Here is a 19891-nt window from a genome sequence, read left to right as displayed (position 1 = left end):
GACAATGTTGTCTATCAATAATATGTTTTTGCAATTTGTAATTATTTTATGAAAAATATATTATACAGTAAACAACAAATTTACATGCTTCTACAACTAACAGAATAAACATCAATAGGCGCTACATATGAATAGCAACAACAATACAAAGGATGACACACACTAGTATGTAATTGTCCTTAGAATACCAAGAGTTCCGATTCTTAAGTGGCTTTACAGGTGGCCTTTCGTAGAAGTGGGAGACAGAACATGGAACTGGGTTCCACATGTCAAACAAGCAAGAGAAAATACATATGGGGCAGATTCAATTCACCTTGCTGTTTTTTAGAACAACGTGGGGAGAATTATTATCATTACTACGGTAATTTTAACACAGACTTTTGCTCGCGGCTCACAGAGCTGCGAGCAAAAATCAGCGTTGATATTACCGTAGTAGCGGTAATAATGCTCAGCTATTACTGGAATTGAATTTGCTCCATAGTGTAATTTGTCTCTACGCTTCTCATATACTAAATTTCAATCTGTTGCTTTTATAAACACTGTATACATATATGAAGCCAAATTCACCCTCAGATAGATAGAGTGTCCAATAATAGATATTCTCTTTTTAAACACGATTTGTGAAGCAAAAGATCTTTTAGAGCTGGGTCACCCCTTTATATATGTGCTTATTTCACAGTAGATATTATCTTGCAATTATACATCAGAAGAATTCTCCATATGGTACATCTGACTGGAAACCCTCATCGTCACGTAGCAAGAACACATAGGAAGAAGATAGGGGTAGCCAGTAGTGCATTACCTCCAATCAAATATTAATTGAATAAAAACAACAATAAAAACATAAAAACAGCAGATATGACTCCTCCAAATTATAATAAACTACCAGAGTTGGAATAATGTTAGGCTCTCAGATAGATCTTTTCCAATGGGTGCCCTGTACTGAGACAACACACTTCAGTAGTAGATAGTCCAAAGTGGTGCTCAGGTTGTGCACTACACCAATATCTGGGACATGCTTGGCTTTTTATTAGTAGAGGTTCCTTAGATATTTTAAATGCTGAATGAAGATGCCTCTTTTCTTAAAATAAGAATTCATGCGACCTTCTTGTGTAAAATCATAAATAGACATTTAATAAATTCCAGCCATTACGTACACAAGAAAAGGCTCTCTCACTCAAATCAGGAAACATTGTGTTCATTAAGAAGGACCACAGTGGTAGGCTCAGCAAAGAAAACATTGTTTAAAAGGATCAAAAGAACCACCTAAAAGCAGTTTTAAATATCTTGATCCAGGTTTACTTTAAGACATTACTGAGACCGGTCCAAATATCACAATAGTGGGCATAATATCTCTTTCCAAAACATAAGATGTAACTTGTAACTGTGTTCAAAATGCAAAGTATACCAAGTTAGCTGTGTGAACAAATTCACTAGTTTAGGTATCATCAGACAGTTTCAGAAAGTATATATTTTCTGGAGATGCTCAGGCTCGGTTCTTCGGAAACCGAACACACCCGAACTTAGGGGATCCGAGTACCGAGTCGGCACTGTACTTTTACGCTTTTTCGTATTCCAAAACGAGGCAAATCGTCATTGTGACATTGTCAGATCTCGGATCTAGGATCTCGCCAGTTCTGGAATCTATAAATACTATCTAGCGCCATTTGAAATAGGGATACAGAAGTAGTAGCATAGAGTGTAGAGCAGTTGGGCAGGCAAGTTTAGAGAATTGAAAGAGGAGGGTGGTAGCAGTGTTAAAGAAAGTAATCAGTGACATTCAGGAGAGCTCCATAGCTCCAGTGTTAAATCTCATTGCAGAAAAATACAAATACTATTGCTGCTGGCAGAGTTGGTATAATTCTGCAGTCCAATTCTACTGTATTATATAGGTAACAGACAGATACCTCACTGCAGAAAAATTCAAATAATAGTGCTTACAGAGTTGATGTAATTCTGCTGTGTTATATAGATAACACACAAAAAGGAGAGCTGTGTTGGTAGTTCTCATTGCATAAAAATAAAAAAACTAGTGCTGTCAAGGTTGGTTTAATTCTGCAGTAAAATTCTACAGTGTTATGTAGGTAACACAAAAAGGAGAGCTAATTGTCATTGCTGAAATACAAATATTAGTCCTTGCAGGCATTTCTTCAGAATTTGCAGGCAAATTCTGAAGTGTTATATAGGTAACAGACAAAGAGTAGTACTCTATTGCTAAGAGTCATTGCTGAAAGACAAATACGAGGGCTAGCAGGCGTGTCTTCTGAATTTGCAGGCAAATTCAACTGTGTTATATAGGTAACAGACAAAGAGTAGTACTCTATTGCTAAGAGTCATTGCTGAAATAGAAATTATAGGGCTGGCTGGCTTGGTCTAAATCTGCACTTACATTTTACTGTACCATAGCTCACTCAGAAACAGGAGAGGTGGCAGGGTTCAGTGCCGAAACAGAAATTGTAATAATAGGGCTGTCAGTGTTCTTCAAAGTCTCCAGTGACATTGTATTCTGCCATAGCTCATACTGAAACAGGAGGGGTGAATTGTTGTTGTCCCTATCTAGTCTCAGTCATGATGATACTAATTCCTCTACCTCATGTGCTAAACCCTATGCTTTAAGTCAGGGAAACAAAAATGTAAATAAAAAGCTTGTACTTTTTTAAATACTCTAAAAAAGGTGAAAGTTTACTGTAGAAAAACATAAAATTGCCAAGATACCATTCTACCCAAAATATTACCAGTCATACCAGCATCAGGTAGCTCCCTTCTCTTAGCTATATTTCAGCACCTGCAATCTACACTGTCATCATATTCAACCTCATCATTGTGTACATCTTACTCAAAGAATACTAATTCATCCACGCTGGAATACACCATCACAGAAGTCTGTATACTTTGATGTAATTGCCGATAATGGCTTTCCTCATGGAATTTGTAGTTCATTTTATGGCAGAGCTGTCACGATTTTTGGGCAATTAGAGCAGAGCAAATGTCAAAATGTTGTGCTGACTCATCTGCATCACCACCGGGTATCTTGGGAAAGCCAAATTTTTCCCCGAGAAGCAGTTGCCAGAGAAACTGAAGGAGAAGATGTCATTATCTGGCGAAGCGAATTAAGTCCTAGATCTATAATTACAATATAGTTAGTGGATTTGCTTAGGTTAATTTCATCCTTCAATTTCTCTAGCTGCTTCTCAAAAAGTATAATTAAGGCAATCACTTGACTCAAGCTAACCGTGTCTGCACTCTCTTCACAGGTGAGTATTTCACTGGACTAAAGTATACTCCCCCTCAAATTCTAGTCTTCTTGCAGCTGCTGCATTCTCCTACATGCTGTTGCAGAATCCCGAAAATGACCCTAAATTTTTCGGGACACAGACAGCATCTCCTGCATGTCATTGTAATTTTTTAAAAGCTCTGTAACACCAAGTTGATTGTGTGAGCAAAACAGGAAATGTGATGGAATTCTCCCCCACTGTAACGCTCTAACAATATTGGTGGCATTATCAGTAATCTCATATCCTCAGGAGAGTCGAAGCAGGATAAGCCATGTTGCAATGACTTCCCTTAGTTTTTGTAACAGATTGTCAGCTGTATGCCTCTTAGTGAAGCTGCTGATACACAGAGTAGCCTACTTCTGAAAAATGTGACGTACATGAGTACATGCTGCTGCTGTTCCTGCTGGTGAAGGCGAATCATAGTCATATAATCTTTAGTTTGCCCAGTTCCGCTTATCCCCATATCTGTGGTTAAGTCTATAGTGGGTAGAAATGCATTTTTTAGCCCAATAATTACATTTTTATGAACTTTCCGATAGAGGTGAGGAATAGCTTTTCTAGTAAAATGGTATCGTGATGGAATTCGGTAATTAGCGACCTCAAGTAACTATCTAAAACCAGCTGCATTAATAGTGGATATTGAATGCAGATTTAATACTAGCATAGTTACCATTGCGTCTGTCATCCGCTTTGCGACTGGATGACAGCTTTCTTACTTTCTTCCTCTAGCAGAGGATTGTTTAACAGTCAATTGTTGTAAACTACTAGTAGTATTCTTCTGGGTTGAAGATCAACTCCCCGGCAGCAGCAACAGCAGCAGTGGGACTAAGGCTCAATAATTCTTCAGAGGAATCATGGTTAGTGGAGGAGTCATCTAGAATTAGGAACTTGGATGCAGGACTAACTCCCATCACCATTATTGATGATGAAAGTGTTGGGGGTGTAGATTGCAGGTGCTGGGATCTAGATGAGAGAAGGAAGGTAGCTGATGCTGAACTGCTTCTTGTTATTTTTTAACATAAGTTTCTGATTTTTCCAACAGCTTTCCATCAACTCACTTCAAATGCCGTAACATGGATGAGGATCCTAGATGGTTACGGTCCTTACCTCTACTGAGTGTGGCTTTACAAACGCTACAAATGGCTAGACAACTGTTGTCAAGGTTTGTGTAAAAATACTTGCACACACAAGAGGTGGCTTTTTGGTCTTTTGCCCAGGCATGACAATGGCCTTTTTCTTATCACTGGCAAGAACTGCTGCAATCTTTGTTTAAAGGTGTATGAAAGTGACTGCAAATGACTTTAAATTAGTGAGGTTAATAATAATGTAGAATAAAAAAAAAAGAGCAAAATTATGTGATTTTAGCCTATTTTAGCAATTTGTCTAAATAAATACAGATCTAAAACCAAAACACACGAGGGTGGTTTTGCCAAAACCAAAACCAAAACACGAAGCTAATCCAGATCCAAGACCAAAACCAAAACCACTTCACGGGGGGTCAGGGAGCTCTAATATTTTCCTTTCCTTGCTCCCTCAGTCAGGTACTTAATCATTTAGAGATAAGACCAATCAGTTCCACCTGTGTGGTTTTCTTTATACCTTAAATGTTATGCATACTTACATTGTCTGTGGATTGAGGTATACTCCTATTGTGATTGACCAGAGTAGAGCTTCAGAGTATCAAATTATTCTTCATGGTAATTGTGTATTTGCATCAGTAGGATATTTGCAATGGATGGTCACTAAAATTGTAAGTAACCTGTTAATTCAAAGAAACTGTAGTCACTGTTTGATATATCTTTCTTTTATAGTATGTATTTGTTTCTACTTAACTGAAAACAATTGAAAATGTTTTCAGTTAAGTAGTTTTATAGCATGTATTTGTTTCTACTTAACTGAAAACAATTGAAAATGTTCTGTTTATTATGGTAAGTATGGCCTCAGTAAAGACATATTGATGCAAATATGGCTCAGGCAGACCTGCAGAATCCCGCATATACACTTGTCATCATCATCATCATTTATTTATATAGCGCCACTAACTCCGCAGCGCTGTACCTTGTATCTGCTATAGGGGAGGTGCAAATACTCTCTAATAGTGATGACTGGTCATAAACCAGGTGCATATGCTGGCGAAGTGGAGGGGACACATCTTGAAATGTGTACGACTCTGTATATGGGTGGAAAATGCTACTTTTCAATGCTTTTTAATAGTGTAATCTACTCCAATTTTGCCACCAATTCTGCATCAACCACTGTATCGGAAGTCTTAAAGCCAATGCTGTTAGAAAGGTACAAAATACAATAGATGTCCTGGGGAGACGTTATACCATAGGTTACATGGGCGCCAAAAGTAACTGACCTCCAAGCATAAATATTAAAGTTTTTTCAGATGCATGAAGTGTTTTATTTTTAGGAATACACATAAATAAAATGTTATGATGCCTAACCTGACTGATTTCATTACCTGCAAACTAAATGTGTTCTTCATGCCATGTCCTTGCAAGACATTTTATATTGGCAGAAGGACGACTCTATTTAAAAGTAGCATGAAAGTGCAGTATGGATCAATTTAGTAGAGTAAGTGTACTAGTGTGATCTATCACTTTATAAATGAACACGATAAAATGATTATTTAATGCAGTGGAAAAGGTTTGTAGATGGTAAAACATTTGGAGAAGGATGGAAATAACAATTTTATATAACTCTGATATGATGTAAAAATGGATTGATAGCAGAATCAACTGGGCCGCTAGGTCTCAATGATAATAACAAATTGTGAGTTTGCTTATAATTGTAGATTATCATATGCTTATATAACATGTAATTATGTGTATATATATCAGGTGTATCCCTATCCACAATCAAAAAAGATTGGTGTGTTTAGACATTTAGGGAGAACATCAATTGGCACCTATATTGCTCAGTACGGTCTAAATCAATTCCTTTTTTTCATATACTAAATGATTCGTATAGTTAATGAAAATACATTTTCTTGTGTCACATAGATTTTCGTCAGCTAAAGGCGTACTCTTAACATGCTAACATTCACTAGCAGTCCTCTAACATCTCCCACTCCATTTTTGATGATGTCACACAAAGTGATGAACATCCTGGCATTTCAATGTGCAAAGATGTCCTATTACTAATGAATACCAATTACTGCTATCGCTCATTGATTCTCGCCAGTTGTCACATGTTAACTTGCTAAGAAAGCTTCTAGGCTCCTCCTTTTAGCAACGACCCAATGCGCGTGCTTTAGTATATTTTGGGCTCTAGCATATTTTCAATAGGAATTCCTTATGTTTATGTAATATTTCTCCATATTTTTATAAAATAATTCCTGTATGTTTTTTATGTTCTGATTTCTGATATAATATTTATGTGTTCTTGGTAATATTTGGTCTTATGTAATTGTGGTTTTCTCCATTAGTGTGCTACGTGATTTCTTAGACACCTGTATTTGGCAACCACACAATTAGTTTTGTGTTTGTTTTGGATCCATGATGCTTGCTCCATTATGCATCGTCCGGGGGTGGTTACCTTTGCCTCTTTGCATGTATCAGGTTGTCGCTTGTTTTTATACATTTTCAGCATAAATTCCCATAATCAACTTCTTTAGAAGCACCATTTTGATGGTGAACGATCACTTACCCTGATATACATTGCATTCAAATCTGACTAGAATTCACTGCACTCAGTGTCGGACTGGGTCATGAAGAGCCCACCTGAGGACTGCAATGCTTGGGGGGCCACCAGAGGGGGTGTGGCCAGCCATCATAGAGGCGAGACCAGACACTAGAGGGCGAGTGGTCAGTCCACAAAAGACAGCTAGCACCATAGTGTACTATATAAAGAATGCAGTGTGTATATGAAGAGTACACAGTCTTGACCTGCCCCTTAGATTGGGCAGAACAGTCACCAAAAATAGGGATTGTCCCACTAGACCAGGCTTGGCTAACTTGTGGCACTCCAGGTGTTGTGAAACTACAAGCCCCAGCATGCTTTGCCAATATATAGCAGCTTATTGCTGGAAGGGTATGCTGGGACTTGTAGTTTCACAACACCTGGAGTGCCACAGGTTAGTCAAGCCTGCACTAGACTCAGAACATTTCACAGACTGTCCTACATGTTCTTGTCACTTTTGCCACCTGTGGCTGCTAGATCCTGGAATGTTGGGGGCCCTATTTGGAAAAAATAATGGGTACATTTAGAAAATTCCAACCAGCCCCAGCGTTAAATCAATAGGACCCACAATTAATACTTAGGCCTTCCTCCAGCCCCAACATTAACATAATAGTATTCCCATTTAATAAACCTATTTCCCCCCCTCCAGACAGCCCCTGCAATAAATTAATCGCATTTACGATACCATAAATATACATATTTCCTGCTACCGTCACTACCATTAAATAATTCATATTCATATTTAATAAATAGACGTCATGCTACTCAAACTCAGCCCCACATTCAATTAATAGCCCCCAAACCACCCCATCTTAAATTAATAGTCCCCAGTATAAAATTAAATTGCCCCACCTTCATTCTACAAACAAAATAGCACCCATTATTTAGCCACCACCTACCACACACACACTACACTACACACAAGCCCGCTGTGCCATCACACACACATTACTGTGCCCCTTCATCACCATGGTGTGCCTCGTTATGATTACACTGCGCCCTCCATGCTACTTTTGCCCCCCCTTCTCCTGGCCCCCCTTCATCACCCTGCCATGCTGCTTTGGCCCTCCTTCACACTCTGCAATGCTGCTTTGCCCCCCTTTCACACTCTGTCATGCTGTCTGTGCTCCCACTTTCACACTCTGCCATGCTGTCTGTGCTCCCCCAGTTCACAATCTGCCATACTTCTCCTTTGTACTCTCTGCCATGCTCCCCCTTTGCACTCTCTGCCATGCTCCCCCTTTTCACTCTCTGCCGTGCACCCCCTTTTCACTCTCTGCTATGCTCCCCCTTCACTTTGCCCCCCTTTCACTCTGCCGTGCTCCTCTTTCACTCTGCCGTGCTACCCCCTTGCTTCCATTCCTTCACGTACCTTCCTATCAGCTTCTTTTTTCTCTTCTCTTCTGTCTTCTGTCTGCAGCGCTCCTCACTGAACGTCGGTCGTGATGACGTCACGCTCGACATTCAGTGAGAACGGAGCAGAGAGGAGTCTGTGAGCGCTGCGGTCACGTGAGTATTAATTTTTTTTTCCTTTTTGTTTTTTTAAAGTTTTCCACTCCCCCCACCAACAAAACTGGGAGCGATCAGGATCGGGGCCTACTGGGGAATATCCCAGTCCCCCGGTGGCCCAGTCTGATCCTGACTGCACTGAATACTTTGGAGCTAAATGTGCTTGTTTGTGCAGCAATTCATTTTTATCATAAATATATGTTTGCTGTTAAGTTTTTACTCATAAAAAAGCTATCCAGATACTAATTTTGCTGTGCCTGTGTTTTGTTTAATACATTAGCTTACTAACCCCCTGACATCCCTGCAATTAGCAGCAAAGTGGAGCAACGAGGCGTAACGGCGAGTAATAGATTGTTGCTATAGAAACCTGAAGTTGAACCTCTCACTACCCAGTGATGCCACACTGGACAGCAGGGGACCCTGGATATTTATGCCTAGCTTTCCCAACGAGTAGTTGGGGGAGCAGCATAAGAAAATGTGCTGAAGGCTTTCCCCACAAATGCTGCAGGGTGGGGCTGGGGCAATATTAGTAATGTAGATGGCTTTTTCTGGTCCCATCTGATGCAGATTGTGTCCAGAGTAATATAAACCGCTTCCATGTTCTCAGAGGTAGGCTTACTGGAGTGAATGGGCAGTTCTAGAGACAGTGACCATCCCCAGGAGAATTGGTGTGATACAGATCAACATAATGGCAACCAGCCTGATGCCAAGTTCCCATCCTATCCCATTTGGAGGAGGTTGCAGGGGATGATTTAAATCATAGCCACAGCTGAGTTCGTTAACTTTTGAGGAAAATGTAAATAGGCTGGCAACTGCTGCAACAGTAAATGATAGAGCTGCATTTGGGAGCTGAGACTGAGGTAGAAGTTTTCTAAATTATAGACAGAGGAATGTCCAACAAACCAACAAGCTGCATCAGCAGCAGTGACATAATGGGAGATGGGCAGAGGACACAGCGTTGAGAGAGTTACTCTGATAAAACTACCAAGATTGAACCAATCAGATTCCACCAACAGCTCTGCACATAATTATATGTGAACTTCTCCAACATATAAGCCTAGAGAATTATGGGAGCTGAGAAACAGATGGAAGTGAGCATTTATTGAAGCATTGGGGTACTGATCTCTGAGATTATACTTCTTGAGTGGATGGAGGGGGGGCAGGACAGTTCTAATGGAGTTCTATTTTGTGTATTAGAAGAAATTTACAGACACCACTCTCATAAAGCCAGGCCTAATAATTAACCGGAATGTGCACTAGACTGAGTAGTTATTCAGACTCCTAAAAAGTGTGAAATACAATACAGTGATGAGTGCTCAAATCAATGACAAGATTATGGGCTTCATGCAAGTTAATAAGTACATGAAAAAAAAGTCAGTATTTAACTTATGTGCAAAACAGAAAACTAATTTTCCCCCCTTGCATTGTAACATGGTTTTGTCCAGGAGACTGAAATAAGAAACTTCTTAATTTAAGTTCCTTAATGAATCAGGCCCCTAGTGGATGAGGAGACAAGATAAATGGTAGGTTTAGGCACCATATAACTGTCTCAAACGTGTTGACTGCTTGGTGTTCTCACAGGTAAGTTTTGATATTCAGCCACATTAGCTGCCACAGAGTCACAGTGTTACATGCAGTTACACCATAACCATCCATGTAACATGGTTCTGAAAAGTCCTGGTAGATAAGTGTCCTAATTATGGTAAATATGCTTTCTTCTAATAGGAGTGCTCCTGTTCTTTAGAGTCAAGAGTTGCAGGTACCGTTTCTTAATGTGGTTATCTCACATGTAAAGGTGGGCAAAAAGCAAGAGCAAGTTTAAATATTGAAAAAATGTACTAGCCAGGAAGAAGGTGCCTTAATGAGATGCTTGATGTCTAAAAGGGTCTTTTCCGACAGTATGTGGAAAAAAGGTACCTTAGTAGATTAACTGAAAACAAATTATTTCAAATCAAATTTCATTTGTAATGCTTAAGCTCCCGGCACATGGACACGTTCTGTGCCCATGTATTTCAGCCCTCTGGAACCAGGGATGTGTCAGTAGCCTAACTGAGATTAACAAACACCCTAAAGGCCACTTCCAGTCAAAGAACAAAAATTACTTAACTTCAGTGTTATTACCAAAGGACTATTAAATATCAATTTCCAATAAATGCTGTAGATTTATCTATAAAACAATAGGCAATATAAAATCTTATTTGCCTTTTTGTACCAGATGATGCTAATATTTAAACGTACAAAAATATCTATATTATAGAAGAGATGAATATTTTTTTCTGTTAATATGACAATTATTTATATATTTCTGCTGCTGGAGTCAATCTGATTAAAATGCATTCTGAAGAGAATATCAAGTTATATAACAAAATGAAACGAATCTATCCCTTAGTGCTTTAAATCTGCATTGAAAACTTGAAATCTCTTAAGCTGTCTTATTGGTGAATGATAGACACATATATTTTTACAGACTAAGTTGCTGAAAATGTGATTAAGTTATTTACTTTTACTCTATGGATAACATGATATCTCAATTCCTGATAGTTTCCTGGCACATTCCTGCATCACAGGATTTTAATTAATAACACACACTGGTAAATGTAATGTTATCTGAAAGAGCAAAAGTGAAGAACATTTAGAATAAAGTGCAAATAATTACGGAAAAGCTTTTATAATTTCACTTATGTAGAAAAGAGCGGAAACCATTATATAAATGTATTTTTATGAGTGCAAGGCTTCAAAAATTACAAAACTGAAATTGGTATAATAAACTGAACCTCCATCTCTACCATTTCATTATGTAAAAAAACAACAGCAAGTTTTTAAAATAGTAAATATCACAACTATGAAGAAATTTGGTAGACTTCATAGCATACTTTAACAACTTTTTATAATTTATTCAAAGGACAGTTATATGCTTTATGTTGTTATTTGCAGTCCTCAATTGCACTTTACGACCTCCTTCCCTCTACCTCCAACATTGCCATATACAGTATAGAATCCCTTCTTGTCCCAAACATGTGCAAGGTGTTTTGGCACCGAAAAGGAAGTTGTCAAACTTCCTCCGTACCTGCCATAACTCATGCTGATGTCCTTGCCTCATATACCTACCATAAATGCCTGCTGTGGGCATGGGTGTAGCTATAATCGACTCTTCCCCAACCTCCAACTTTCAGTCCTTCAAACACTCACTTAAAACTCACCTTTTCAAGCTCACCTATCCAACCTCCTCCTAACCTATCCATCACCTCCTCTTCCTCGTCTGCCATCTATGTTTTCTTCCAGTTGGTCCTAATGTCTCTCACCACCCCTCCCTCTAGAATGTAAGCCCTCACGGACAGGGTCCTCTCTACCTATTGTCTCACGACTGTCTCCTATCCCTCGTATGTCCTGTCACGTCTTTTGCTGAACTGTGTGTGAGTCCCCATAGCACTACTCACACTCATCTGAGCTACTGACATATATTACCTCATGTATTTGTTACTTGCTTCTGTACCCAGCGCTATGGAATCTGTGGCGCCTTATAAAGAAATAAATAATAATGAGGCAAACTGTGGCATATGTCTAAAGCAACAGTTTAAGGGGGTAAAAAATGTAAGGAATGAATCTTTGCAGCAATGAGTGATTTACACCATGTTGTAATATCTAATGATGTTTTAGGCCACACTCTTTGTGTTTTACAGTGACATTAATAATAGAAGTGTTCCTATGGATTTACATAAGTAATGTGAGGGACACTGTTTCAGTAGCCATATCAGGCAGCAGAGTGGTCTGACCACGGGGTAATTGCAAAGGTCTAAAAATATGTTGTTCATATCTGACACCCATTGTTACTAATGTCTGGCGGTTGTTTTGCATACCATGCAATGCAGTCTCATCCTCACCAACAGATAATCAGAGCAATAGAGCATGACATGGCAATCTTGTACCGTCACCGAAGCTTTGTAGCAGCATGTGTCAGACTACAGGGGGAAAGTACACTGTTGCATATGGTATGAACAGATGATGGCTACAACAAGGAAAGTGGATTAACAAGTTACTTAAAGAAATCATGTAAATAAAATCAGTAAATGAATAAATAAAATGTAAATTGATTTTCATGGTGTGTGATCTGTTATCTTTACAGTCTAAACAGGTGGTTTTTTTTTTACCTCTAAATCTCTGTTGCACAAACTCGATAACAAAGCCAGGACCTGGGTTGGTATTGGAAGACTGTATTACAGGATATGTTTGTAACTGGTACTGCACTGCAAAAGATCACAGGTACAGAGGTTATTGTATATGAAGTTCAGAGGATGGATCTCAGTGAACGGAAGCCAGACTGGACAGTCAGAAGGCATAAGTATGACACTGTACAGATAATGCAGGTAATCAGGATGAGCAGATAGTAGCACTGGAGTAAGAGGAAATAGGACTGACAAATTGCAGATATAGCAGATACTGCTATATCTGCAAATAGCAAGAGGATAAAGCACTTGTAACAGGATTGAAGAGGCAGGAAACAGGACTGGCATAGCATTGATATAGCTGATATTATTAATGCAAATAACAGAAATAAAGCAAGAAAACATACAGAGCAGAGGCAGGAAACAGGACTGGAGTGGCACTGATATAATGAGGTGGCACAGGTACAGAATTGAAGAAGCTGGCTTGCACATTGATAATAGATGATTTCAGTGGGTCAGAAGCAGAATGATTACCAGCTACTGCCAAGAAGCCAGGGCCAGAACAGGAATCAGAAAAAGCTAAGGGATCAAAGAGAGTGCCCAGGTCAGGGGTTACAGAAACACACAAGGTCAAGCTCAAGAAACTTTTTCAGGAAATTAAGCAGCATACTCAGAAATTGCAGCAAAAGCAATGACAATGATTTTGCAGAGTTCTGATACAAAAGGGCACTTTTAAAGGGTAACAGTCAGAGATAATCAGAGACAGATGGGGAGTGGTGAGCGCGCTGAGCATGGAAGAAAAGTGACAGGTGTAAATACACACTGAACATACTCAGGGATCAGAAAACTGAGATCTTATCTCTTCTTTTTACTAGTGCAGGATCCTGACACTCTGGTGCCGCATCATGCTCATCTTCCCTGTTGAAACCTTTCTTGCTACCCCCAACCACTTGTATACTCTTCCATATACTCTCCCATCCAGCCCCCATTCTTACAACCTGTCACAATGAAATCTGCTTTGCCCTGTCTGATGGCTAATGCCAAGATAACCTGACGCAACAAGCATCATGTGTCTGTTTCCAATACACCTTCTGTGTGTGTTTTCTCTCACTATTTTTCACATGTGTCACTTGCCCCAGTCTGCCTTTCGAATGTCTATCTCTTTGGTCCACCTCCTTTGCGTGTCACCACACTAATGACACTTGTTTATTTGTGTTCCAGTATAACTCCTTTGTGCATGTTCTAGATCCACTGGCTGTCTGTCTAGAAGATGTCCACTCTTGGCTGCTTTTAGGAAAAAATCCATCACTCTCTGCCATCAGAAATGGCAACTGCTTTGTGTTCTCAAGTACAGTTCCCCTGTTAACTATCATCTAGAACAATCCACTGCTGGCTGTGTCAGAAACACATTCACTTCTGTTGACAGAACAAACACTCAGATTGTATAGTTACCACACTGCAGTGGAGTTGTGACCAATTCACTTTAAAAGCCTCCAATGACATTTGTTAAGCTTAGAGACTTCCCAGGAAATGCCCGTCCACTATTTGTGAACTACCAGCAAAATTCTGTGTGAGCAGTTGAACATTGTCAGCTTAATATACCTCTCAGTAAAACAAAACTTTCATTTTACTTTGGAGAAAAATTGGCAACATCGATTTGTGAGACAGTTTCTGTTTTATAGTTAGTTAGGCAACATTATGGGAATGTCATTTTAAATACTCAAAACAATATTCAAAAACTGCATAATATTAGAAAACCGGAAGATACTGTACATTTGCTTTTGCAATCAGTCCTTCATGTGGACTGTTAAGAGATGCAGCTTTCTAATTAAATTTCTCATATGAATCTGAGAAATGAACAAATAGATCTGTATAAAATATATTTAATTTTGTTTTTTAATAACAATGACCCTTTTTTAAGCAATAATGCTAGTACCAATCCCACAAAGAAGGTTTTTATTATTTAAAACAAAATTGAAGTACCTTTTAAGCATACATCATTTTCTTAGCTGTCCTTCTACAAATTATTATCTCCTTTTCAAACACTATGTGAAAGCTACAACATATGGCTGCCAGTTGCAGAAACACAGGCTCACAACTCACAAAATGGCATGCTAAGGAAAAGGGATGGGAAGAATAGGGGAACGATTTTACATTACACAGAGCAAACAGAGCTCAGAGGGGAGTTACAAATTATCTCTACACCATGTGCCATGTGACTGTGATTACCATGGTGATCCATGACACTACACAGAATTATAAATCATTCATAGCAGCCTGAATAAACAAACCAAGGAAAATGGCTAAAACAGGGATTTATGTTAAAAATCACACCTCATTTTTCTTGGGATTGCTGCTTTAAAGTTGCCCAATACCACAAAGTAAACAGTAAACATACAGTATATATAATCATTGTTTATTAACAATAGTTCCAGACATTAAAATACAATTGGGCTTACACAGGATCGAAGCATGCTCTCTTTGTGCCCTATGCACCACCCCCAGTGGGCTCTCCCCTCCCCATAGATGCTGTCTACCCCCCATAGTAGGGATGGGGCGGCATCTTTTCCTCTTGGGAGTGTGGCCCTGGGCAGTGAAATCATAGCGCAGTGCCACACTCCCAACCCATTGCCAACACAGCTAATGAGGTGATGAGTTTGTCATGGAGCCTGAGTTTGGAATAGACTTTGAAGCCCCGCTCTAGAAAGACTTACCCCCAAAGAGGTGCAGAGTCTAACGGTAGAGTGGTATTCAAGAGGGAACCCTGCCAGGAAATATGGACTTAGCTGCTCTCTAGCCGCATGTTGCGGTCCTCTAAGGGGGACTAGAGCAGGGTGAGATAGAACCGTGGAGCAGGCCTGATGGAAGATAAATGCAGAGGTTCAGGTGAACGGCAGTGAACCGAAGTATTGACTGTCACGGAGCCTGAGTTTGGAATAGACCTCAAAGTCCCACTCTAGATAGACTTACCACCAGAGAGGTGCGGAGTCTAATAGTAGAGATGTATTCAACAGGGATCCCTGCAACGGAATATGGACTTAGCTGCTCTCCAGCCGAAGGTCACGGTCCTCTAAGGGAGATTAGAGCAAGGTGAGATGGAACCGTGGAATGGAGCAGGACTGCTGGAGGAATAATGTAGAGCTTCAGGTGAACGGCAGTGAACCGAAGCGTTGAGGTCTTTAGAAAGCGAATATCTGAGAAAAGGACTGATTATGAGGCATGAGGTTTCTGCAATAATACCACATGTCTTGATCGTGGAACAGGTAACACAGGATACCAACTGAGAAGTGGCGAACTGCAGAGAACTGATGCACTGAGATCCCTGGAAAGCGAATAGCTTGAGGATGGGACTAATGCTGAGGCACGAGGTTCTTGCAATAATACCACAGGTCTTGATCGTGGAACAGTTAACACAGGATACCGATGTGCAGACAGGAGCCAGAGAGAACAGCGTCCTAACAGGTATAGAGACCTGAAGATCTGGTAACTTGGTAGAGAAGCAGGTGCTTTAAATAGACCTGACAGGCAATTAGCCAATCAAGAGAATGCTGGAAGTTTGGAAAAGACCAGTGGGTAAATGTATCAAACTGAGACTTTTCCGGCACGTTTGGAAAACCAATCAGCTTCTAGCTATCATTTATTTAGTACATTCTACAAATTTGATTTTTAGCTATAGGCAACCAATCAGAGGCTATTTGTCTTAATCTTTTCAAGGTATTAACTAATTAGCTACTCTGATTTTCTTTTTACATATTCCTTATGTCCTTAATGACATTTTACTTCCTCTTTTTTAAGAGTTTTAAATGCTTTCTAGGGTTTATTAGTTATGTAGTATACTGTTGGATATACCATATGGAAATATATCAGTGTTGCAGTGGTTGCCAGGTTGTGTACAAGCAATGTTGGTGAACTCTCCAGAGAGGGGAAGAGGCCTCAATGTAGATTCTACATCATCGGCATAAACAGAATAACACTGAATAAAAATTGCTGACTAATAGCTGCTATTGTGATCACTCTTATAGTGGATGTTACTGGTCTACGTTATAAAAATTTAAAGGATCTGCTTTATTTATCTGTTATTAGTGGTTTAAATAAATGTAGGAAACAACAGGCTAAATTATGCACATTGATTAGTTTGTTTACTGATTAAAGCCAGTGACCTGGTAAACAGAACAGGCTTTAACAAAGTTATAGAAGTGTGCAGTAAGCAACATCTGAAGGGTTTTATAATTAACCAGGCTTATATTGTAGAGTTAAAGCTACCCTTTAAATACATGGATGAATAATGTCCATTTACGACATAAAATGCTGCTGAATGTGTTGCCACTGTATAAATAAAAATGGTAGTAATAATAATAATAATTACACCATGTAACTTTGGTAGTTTAAAGAGGGGAATGTACTGACTTTGTCATTTAAAGAATGTAGGCTGAGAGGGTATATTTACTGTCAATCTCTTTTATCAGCTGTAAACGAAACATGGAACAGTGAAAGTTTCTGAAACAGTCTGTTCTATATCTGTATATACATATATGAATATTTACTAAACATTCTCTTATATAAGCCCTGCACAACAGGAGAAGAGGAAGGAGGCATCTGATCAGCACACTATCTGTGGGGAGTTTGTATGTTCTGCTTGTATTTGTGTGAGTTTCCTCTGGGTGCTCCGGTTATGATCACATGTATAATGGGGCATTTATTTATTTGTTTATTTATTTATTTATTAACAATTAAGATGGTCAATCATTCCGCATCTCTTCTAAAGCATTTAATAGCAATTTCTTTATGACGAATGCTCTCTGCGCAAACTGGGTAAACAACAAATGCCAGTATGTGCTGACTAACTTATCCATTCCTGCATGTGCAGCGTCAATGCCACACTAAATATATTCTACCCTCCAGCAATTGTCATTAATATAGTGCTGTGGTTATTTTGGCAGTTATTGCGAACAATCACAGTTTCTGCAGAAGAAGGAGAAACACTCCACAAAGTGGGCTGGTATTCAGTGGTATGCCATATTGCCACTTCTGCTCCCTCATTGTAAAACTATCAAATTCCATTCACTTACATTTTTCGTACAGACACTTCTAAATTCCATACTGTCAGTTCTAAATTTCTATTTTGAGAAATTTAGATTTTTCACAGTCGGCAACAAATCGGGTCGTCACATGAAGTTATCTGAATCATGGTAAGCAGTCTTTTTTTCAGGTTGGGATAGTACTTCTTCAGAATCCTCATGTCATCTTAGTTCGTGCCAGGGTAGTCAGTACCGTTAATAGGTACTACACCCTGGGAGAGGCAGATATAAATAGGGAACCATCAGGTGCATGTGATTAACTAGTGCAACAGGTTAACCCCTGTAAGTAAGAAGAAGCAAGGCACAATAGCAGCACCTCTGGTGGATAAGAGGTACTGCCAGATAATACATTCAGTCCAATATAGTCCTAGACGCAGGAGCTGCCAATACAAAGCAGCCTGCAGATATAGTAAGGTGATGGCAGATCCTGACACCTTCTATCCTCTAGACATGTTTTACTACATATGGAGCACTAATATCTGGCAATTCAATATACCCTCCAAAGTCCCAATAATGTTTAATTCATGGAGAAATTATGTGTGTTCACCAGGCCTCAAACCTTTTCACAATCAGTTTACTTGTGATATGAAATCTCACTTACATATAACTTCATTACATTTTTCCTGACTTTCCTGGAGACTAAAGCAAGTTTCCATAACCCTCATTCAGGCTTTTTTTAATATCTGCGGATAATGTCCCGCAGCCCAGTGTAGGGATGCACTGCAACCTCTTAGAATACTTTCTACTAATGTATAAACCAAACTAAAATTTACAATAGTGACAGTTAATATTTGTTTAAAAAAGCAACACAGTTTTTGTCTACACTTATCCTTATGTTTGCAAATCTGTATGTGCCCATCAACATGAAATCATGAGGTATTAGTTCATGTTTTGAGGACCTTTGACGTTGGATTGTAAACTTAAATGATTCTGTATATACAGATTTTTAATAGTAAGGATAATCACTGACAACAACTGTGGTTTTGGTTGTATCCATATAGGGCATTTATATAGTTAATATTTTAAGTCCCTCCACTCTCCTAATTTCTTTAAGGCATGAATGAGGCTTAACCGAGCAGTATTTTAAGACAATAGTAATGTTAAATTACTCAAGGGAGGAAAGATCCTAGATTAATTGTAGGCTGCAGTTTTTAGATTTCCCCCTTCAGCGCAAAATGTTTTTTCAGGTACAAATTTTGCACTCAGTATCTGAATTTGCGTCTGAATTTAAATAAGTCCCAAAGTGATTTTATGGGGGAGATTAAAAAAACCTGTAGACTTGAACCCACAGCATGTAGGCAGTGCACTTGCGCAGGGCAGAGGTGCATTTCTTCCGGCTTATAATTTACCATCACTGCATTTCACTCTCAATTTCAGGCATTATTCCCGGAAACACAGAAAAACAATGAACAAAGTCTATTCATAAAAGTGCTTCTCTTGGCTGAAGTGCTATTTCAATCTTACTCTTTCGTAGAAGACGAAGGCGACCACGACTTTTAACTACGCAAGACAGCATCAATCCTTTTCTTAGCTGTGCTTCGCATTGGCAGAAGCTCACAGAGTGCTCCAAACTCTGGCTGTCTCTCATTCAGGCTTAAAATTAGACTACAGTCCATACTATTTACATTGATGTTGCTTTTAATCAACTTATCCTAAATAATTTGGGCAACACAACTGGGGAAGCAGACTATGGAGGTCGTTCACAGCACAAAGCAACCACCCCATAGCACCAGTGCAGCTTTGGACCTGCCACGCTAGTTGATGTGTGCAAATGCACCTAAATTGCTTCTGGGACACAACTTTTAATGACCTTTTCTTCCAAATTGATGGAAGTAAGGCTTCCTTATGTATGTGTGTTTCATATGAGCAAAACTATTTACAACTACTACCATCAATTAAATTGAAAACCTAATTTTATTACAAAATGTAGTTCCTTTATGTTCTAAGCATGGGCAGCATGGTGGCTTAGTGGTTAGCACTTATGCCTCACAGCACTGGGGTCATGAGTTTGATTCCCGACCATGGCCTTATCTGTGAGGAGTTTGTATGTTTTCCCCGTGTTTGCGTGGGTTTCCTCCGGGTGCTCCGGTTTCCTCCCACACTCCAAAAACATACTAGTAGATTAATTGGCTGCTATCAAAATTACACTAGTCTGTATCCTTGTATGTTAGGGAATTTT

Source organism: Mixophyes fleayi, chromosome 5 (genome assembly GCF_038048845.1).
Source record: "Mixophyes fleayi isolate aMixFle1 chromosome 5, aMixFle1.hap1, whole genome shotgun sequence".
NCBI classification, from domain to species: Eukaryota; Metazoa; Chordata; class Amphibia; order Anura; family Limnodynastidae; genus Mixophyes; species Mixophyes fleayi.
The sequence above is the reverse complement of the archived record's forward strand: the minus strand, read 5'-3'. Positions refer to the sequence as shown.